Raw genomic sequence first — 7061 nt, forward strand, 5'->3', positions numbered from 1 at the left:
TTAAGCAGCTCTAGATTAGCATGAATAGTTTTTCTGGAGTTTCATGACTGAAATCCAAGGATTGTTAGAAATTCGCTGAGCTGGTCAGAGGACAGTCAGACAGGAGATGCATCAGCTGGGATTATTCAGTTGTGTATCAAAACGTGCACATATACATACACAAGAATAATAAACTGTACACAATAAATTATATAAATCGGTGTGCACATATCTTAGAAGACATCTAAAATTATAAAACAAATAACTAGTTATAAAATTAGCATGAAATTGAAATATGACATAGCCTATAGTATTATGCAACGTGAAAACGGTTTGAAATGTCTCCGTGTCTAGTACAGCTGTACATCAATGCAGTAAACGCGCTTTTCAACACTACAGCGCCTATAATATCAAATAATAAGCATTCATGATCAAACAGGGCTGATCAAACACTGACGCAGAGACCCGGGTTTGCAATGAGATAGCGATCCGCGACTGGGGGGTGCATGTGCGTGGTCGTGTGTGTGCTGGGGTGGGCGGTTTACAGCTGTGCTGCAGCAGGTAGTTCCGGGTTAAGGGTTGGCCCTGTGCGGGAACACGGGCCAGATGACGTCAACAGGGTGCCCGGTTCCCGCGCAGAGGAGTGGCGTAGTAGTCAGTAGGGATGGGCGATACCACTGATTTTCTTTTCGATCCGATACAAAGTAATACCAAGGCTAGTATCCCAATACCAATACCGATACTTTAAAAAGTGTTTTAATGTACATAAAAGGGGGAAATCTTTGTGATTTCTACAGTGAAAATTGGTAAATGCAGACATCAAAAATTATATTATATATTTCTCTTCTCTTTTGTTTTCTGTTTAATAACAGCAATTATAAAACACAGGTTCAATTGTTCTGGCTGGCATAAGAGTTATATTCACCAGATAATTCCTGAAGGTATTAGCAACCTGAGCTCTTTACTTTCAAAACGGTAACATTTGATAAGACATAATCTATGTTTTAGAAATCCTGAGCAAGGCATATCAGTGTTTCCACAAAATTGATATAATGCATGCAGATATTGTTTGAAAATGTGTCCAATCTAGTAGCCTATTGAGTGCGTTTACATGCAGAACAAAACCCTGACCAGAAAAAATCAGGTTATGGCAATAATTGGACTGAAGTGTTTACATGCACAGCAATACCGCGATTACACAAAAAAAAAAACTTGTTTACATGGGATCGGTGAAATAGTGGGGTTTCTCTTTATACAGGACCTGGCGCCAGTTACGTATTCAGACATGAACGCCTTTATAAAACAGACAGAAATCTGACAAAGCTGATAACATGCCCAGATTAATCAAAGTGTTGGGCAGAAATCTTGGTGTGTTACTGCTATTAAGACCCCGATTAAAGATATCAGATAAAGGTGTTTACATTACTTTTTACATAGCCGGATATTAACCTTAGTCGGGGTATCGGAGTATTAGCGTATACAGTGAGGGAAAAAAGTTTTTGATCCCCTGCTGATTTTTACGTTTGCCCACTGACAAAGAAATGATCAGTCTATAATTTTAATGGTAGGTGTATTTTAACAGTGAGAGACAGAATAACAACAAAAAAATCCAGAAAAACGCATTTCAAAAAAGTTATAAATTGATTTGTATGTTAATGAGGGAAATAAGTATTTGATCCCCTATCAATCAGCAAGATTTCTGGCTCCCAGGTGTATTTTATACAGGTAACGAGCTGAGATTAGGAGCACTCTCTTAAAGGGAGAGCTCCTAATCTCAGCTCGTTACCTGTATAAAAGACACCTGTCCACAGAAGCAATCAATCAATCAGATTCCAAACTCTCCACCATGGCCAAGACCAAAGAGCTGTCCAAGGATGTCAGGGACAAGATTGTAGACCTACACAAGGCTGGAATGGGCTACAAGACCATCTCCAAGCAGCTTGGTGAGAAGGTGACAACAGTTGGTGCGATTATTCGCAAATGGAAGAAACACAAAATAACTGTCAGTCTCCCTCGGTCTGGGGCTCCATGCAAGATCTCACCTCGTGGAGTTTCAATGATCATGAGAATGGTGAGGAATCAGCCCAGAACTACACGGGAGTATCTTGTATCTCAAGGCAGCTGGGACCATAGTCACCAAGAAAACAATTGGTAACACACTACGCCGTGAAGGACTGCAATCCTGCAGCGCCCGCAAGGTCCCCCTGTTCAAGTGGTCGCTCCAGCCTGAATACTGCCTGTGTTCAAATAAAGTTCCTGCTTGTGGTTAACCCTGCGTCCTCTCCATCATTCCTGCCGTTGGTGGTGAACTCCCACGACAATAAAAAGCCTGCATCGTTACAATATGAATATATGACTTGTAGAAAATCACGTTTCAGGAATCAACACAATTATAACTCTTTCAGAATGACTAATTTTTATTACACAGCCCAGACTGTCGGGTATATTGTAGTCAGTATATCCTACCGAATAAACTGCAGGTTCCGCGGTTGGATAAGAAAGTCTTTATAAGTTATTACATTTGAGGAGTTCACAGCTGAAACGCCGCATCGGGATTTAATTTAAATGTTTAGTGACATAGAAGAATGGGTCGGCGGGAGAGATATTTACTGTCTGCTGTGGTTTTGTTTTTCTGATACTTGAATTAATATTGGTTTGGTGAAGCCCAATAAATAAATAAATAATCGCGACTCTGTCTTTAAAATTCGATGGTCGATGGATCTACGATTTCGATTAAAAAAAATCTGCTGCTGGACTGGAGGACTGATTCAGATCTTTAATTGACTGACCAACTGTAACATCACAACACACACTGTGATTGGCTGCTGAGTGCTGTGGGCGGGATGCTGGACATTTGAATGTAATGCTCCTTCATTTATTGGTCTTTTTATCTGTCATCCCCATTTTTTTTTTCCATGACAACATACAAAATTTGTACTCTGTAACGAATGCCTTTTCAAAAGTAGCGAAGTACAAAACTTAACTCAAAACATACTTAAGTAAAAGTAAAATTGCCAAATTTGAAAAATACTAAAAAAGTACAAGCACATGAAAAAGCTACTCAATTACAGGACCGAGAGTAGTTTCCACCCCTGCATGATGTTGAATAAACAGCAGCTCATCCAGAGTGCAATAAACTAAAACCATGTAAACCCAGAGAGGGAGAGGGGCATTTCATTTTTGACTGGAGCATATTGTCTTGAGTAACATCAAAACACACATGTAAACTCCGCCTCAGTGAAGCTCAGGAGTATTCTGGAAGCACACTATTACTCTGATTATTATAACAGTTAATTTATTGTATTTTATTTATTTTGTATTGCTTTGGCCTGGAGAATTCAGCACAAAGCTCCCCTGCCCCTTTGTTTTGTGATTCTCTGCTTTTCTGCTGAGTGCCAAGGTGAGCCTGTGTCTGGCAAAACCTGCGAGAGAGAAAGTAAAGGTTACTAGACTCCAATCCACATCTTTGGTCTCCTGCATCCTGTGACTTGGAAAGCAGTTTCTGACCAGACTGTTCTTTAATTTTCTCTGTAAAGGGGTGGCTTGCTCTTGTATCGCTTCCATACCTTTTTATTAATAAATACTCTGCCAACTTCCATCTCTAAATGTGAATTTGGCAATTTAGAAGAATATGTTGGGAAGGGGGTAGTTACTCAGCCTACAATTAAGGTACCTGAGCTTGAGAAAAAAGCATGTGAGGCTTTGTCATTTGTATAACTGATTAATAGTACTGATACCATTATTAAAGGGTGCTCTTTGTGTGTGACTATAAAACACAAACGGTTTTTTTTCAATACTGTTTGTATTAAGAACCTTGATAAAGTCTGATCCAGCTATCAAACTCAGTCTCTCACTGAGCTCTTTAAGCAACTGTTGTTAAGCTTTATGAAGAAATAGCACACAAGATGGATAATTTATTACAGCCTATATACAACCCCAGACACATGACAGAAAGAGGCACAACTGCCAAATTCCAGGCTGCAGCCTTTGATGCCACTGCCAGCCGATACAAGGTCTGGGAGTGGTCCTAAGGGCTTCAGGTGAAAATCAGTCATCACACAGATTTCGTGTTGAATTTGGGAAGAATGCCAAAACCCCACAGGATTCTGAACCCTGCCTCTTTATTCCAAATAAGTGTTGTGTAAGAAAACCATCTTACCACCTTCCACCATCTTATTTGGTATTTTACTATAATCTCTGGTTACTTTCTTGCTTCTCTCACTAACTGTCCACTCCCTTCAAAGCCAGAGAAATTGTCATTCAAAAACCACCAATATATTTTTTCTCCTACTAATTTGTGCACCACTGCACTAAAATATACTGCAACTGAGCAGGCATTAACTAATTTGGAAATATGTGTTGCATCTTATATAAAATAAAAGTTCATGTGAACAGTGTCTCTTCTTGTATAAGATATGTCATTTCGTGCAATTTGGGCTTTTGGTTCTGGCTGCACAAAATTAAATCTCTTGTATAATTAGATACACCCTTCACATGACCTATATAACATGCTAAAAACAAGTGGATCAGAGATTGGGTAGAGTTCAAACTGAACAGCTACTTTGCCCCGGCTATACTTTGTACCTCTCTGAAGTTATTACATTTGATTTTCCCAGATTATGACCATTTTGAACTCAGTTGTGGGTTTGGCCAGAGTGAAATGGCTGGCTGCCCAAGATCTGTGAAGTAGACATTTGGCAAGCTAGGGGGTTTGCAAGCCACAGAAATGACCCGTTAAATTGTCCTCGGCCTCTTTGTGTCTTACAGATCAGCCACCACCCACAAGGTCAATTTTTTTTTTTACTATTGCTCAGGAGAACTTTGTGATATGCAATATAAATCATGTGAATCTATAAAATGGTTTGAGGAACAAAATGGGCGAGGGAGTGGAGGAAGAGAAGAAAAGACATTTGTTTATTCTTCTCCGGGGGGGTAACAGGCTTGTGTGGTTCAGTCTCTCCCTGAAACTGACCACGTACTACTTCAATGATTTTATTTTGTGTACATGTCAATGACAATGTGTTGACCTACCTGCCAACTAAACAATGAAGAGTTCCAGTAATCGATGAAAAAGGGTGATTCATTATAATTCTTACACAATATAAACCACTTCATTTTTAATCCATAACAATGTATTATTTATAAGTATATTTGTGTAGCATATTTAATAAAGTATTTTCAAGGAGAACTTGAAAGAAAACTTGAAGAAAACTCAAAAATGTATATAGAGAAGAAATGACAATGCAGAAGATGTAAGCATGGTGTAGCATGGAATTAAACTGAAATAAATAAAGGTAATAGACTGCAATGACAACCTGCAGAGACACTGGTGTACAGAATAGAACCAGAGCCATGGGGCAGCAGCATGGGGAGGGACAAAAAAAAAACAGAAAAGCCAAGGCTTGAGTTGCTCTTAGATGAGCTCCACTCACCTGCCAGTTGTCACTCCTGTATAGCGGTGCTACATTTTCTGCACATTTTTCCATCTCCCAATAAAGCACTGGAATTAGATCAATTAGAGCAATACATATGTTGCTGGTTTTGTCCAATTTGGTATTTAATTGACCCTTTCTTAAAGAGTTTTCATTAACCTAATTTCTCAAAAGTAGGTTCTCTTAAACCCAATTTCTAAGATGATTTGTGGTCTGCTGTTTCGGAAATCACCATCGGAGGATTTGTCAGGGACTGACCGAAGGGTGAGTGACATGAAGCACAACTCTGAAAACACCAAAAAGCATGAATACAGTAAAACCCATATGCATATGATTTCTAAGATAATTTTCTTACACAACACCTCCATGTGGGAGGCTGTAAAATATTCTAGGGTACAGCATATTTCTCAACCATGAAGAATGTCTATGAAAAGGCGATGCTCATAATCCTGAAGGGTTTTGGCACAACATCTATTTTCACATCACAAAAGGCAGTATTGTATTTGCCTTTGTGGTATAAACCTAATTAAAACTGAGTTTCTCCAGCTTTATGTTTTTTCCCATAAAATGTAATTGTTTAAATTACAGTCTAGAGCCAAATGTGGTTCACCAGTATGACAGTGGATTGCATAAGTATTCACCTCCCCAAGGACTTTTTTTCATTTTGTTTTGTTACAATCTGGAAAGAAAATGTATTTTATTGGGATTCTCTCACTTTGATTAACACCACATGCACAACACTTTGAAGGAACAAAATATATTTCTGTTGTGAAACAAAAGTTAATTCAACATTAACATTCAACAAAAACTGAAATGTGTTAGTTCCGTAAGTATTCACCCCCCTGAGAGCACTTTGCACTTCTCCTCCCTATAATTTGTGTCCCTTCTTCTTGACAAAATTGCTCAAGCTCTGGGCACTGTTGGTTAACAGCAATTTTCAAGTCTTGCCACAGATTCTCAATTAGATTGAGATCTGGGCTTTGAAAGGGCCATTCTGGATACTCAGTGTCTTGTTTTTAAACCACTCCAGTGTAGCCTTGGCTGTGTGTTGAGGATGATTGTCTTGCTGAAAGGTGAACTTCCACCCCAGTCAAAGGTCTCTTGCAGATTGAAGCAGGTTTTCCTCTAGTATTATCCTATATTTGGCTCCATCCATCTTGCTCTCAGTTCTGGCAAGTTTCTAAGTCCCTGCCAATGAAAGGCATCCACAATGCTGCCACCACCATGCTTTACCATGGGGGTGGTGTTCTCAGGGACACGAGCAGTGTTCGCTTTGTGCCACACATAGTATTTTGCATTCAACTCAAAAAGTTAAATTTTGGTCTCATCCGACTAGAGAAGCTGTTGCCATATTTTTTCTGTGTTTTCCACATGTGTAATGGCATTTGATATATGAATTTTCAGCGCCACGCTTCCATATAGCCCAGCTTCGTGGAGCACCCAAGTAATAGTTGACATATGGACAGTTTCTCCCATCCTGACTGTGGAACTCCTTCAGAGTTACCATTGGCCTCTTCGTATCTCCTTGCCCAGTCACTCAGTTTCAGTTATTTATATATATATAACTTGTGCTTTTCCATAACTTTCTCTCAGACTTGTTATGAAAGCTTTTTGGTCTTCATGGTATGGTGGTTGCTTGGATCTCTCTCT

This window comes from Amia ocellicauda, chromosome 16 (genome assembly GCF_036373705.1).
Source record: "Amia ocellicauda isolate fAmiCal2 chromosome 16, fAmiCal2.hap1, whole genome shotgun sequence".
NCBI lineage: Eukaryota > Metazoa > Chordata > Actinopteri > Amiiformes > Amiidae > Amia > Amia ocellicauda.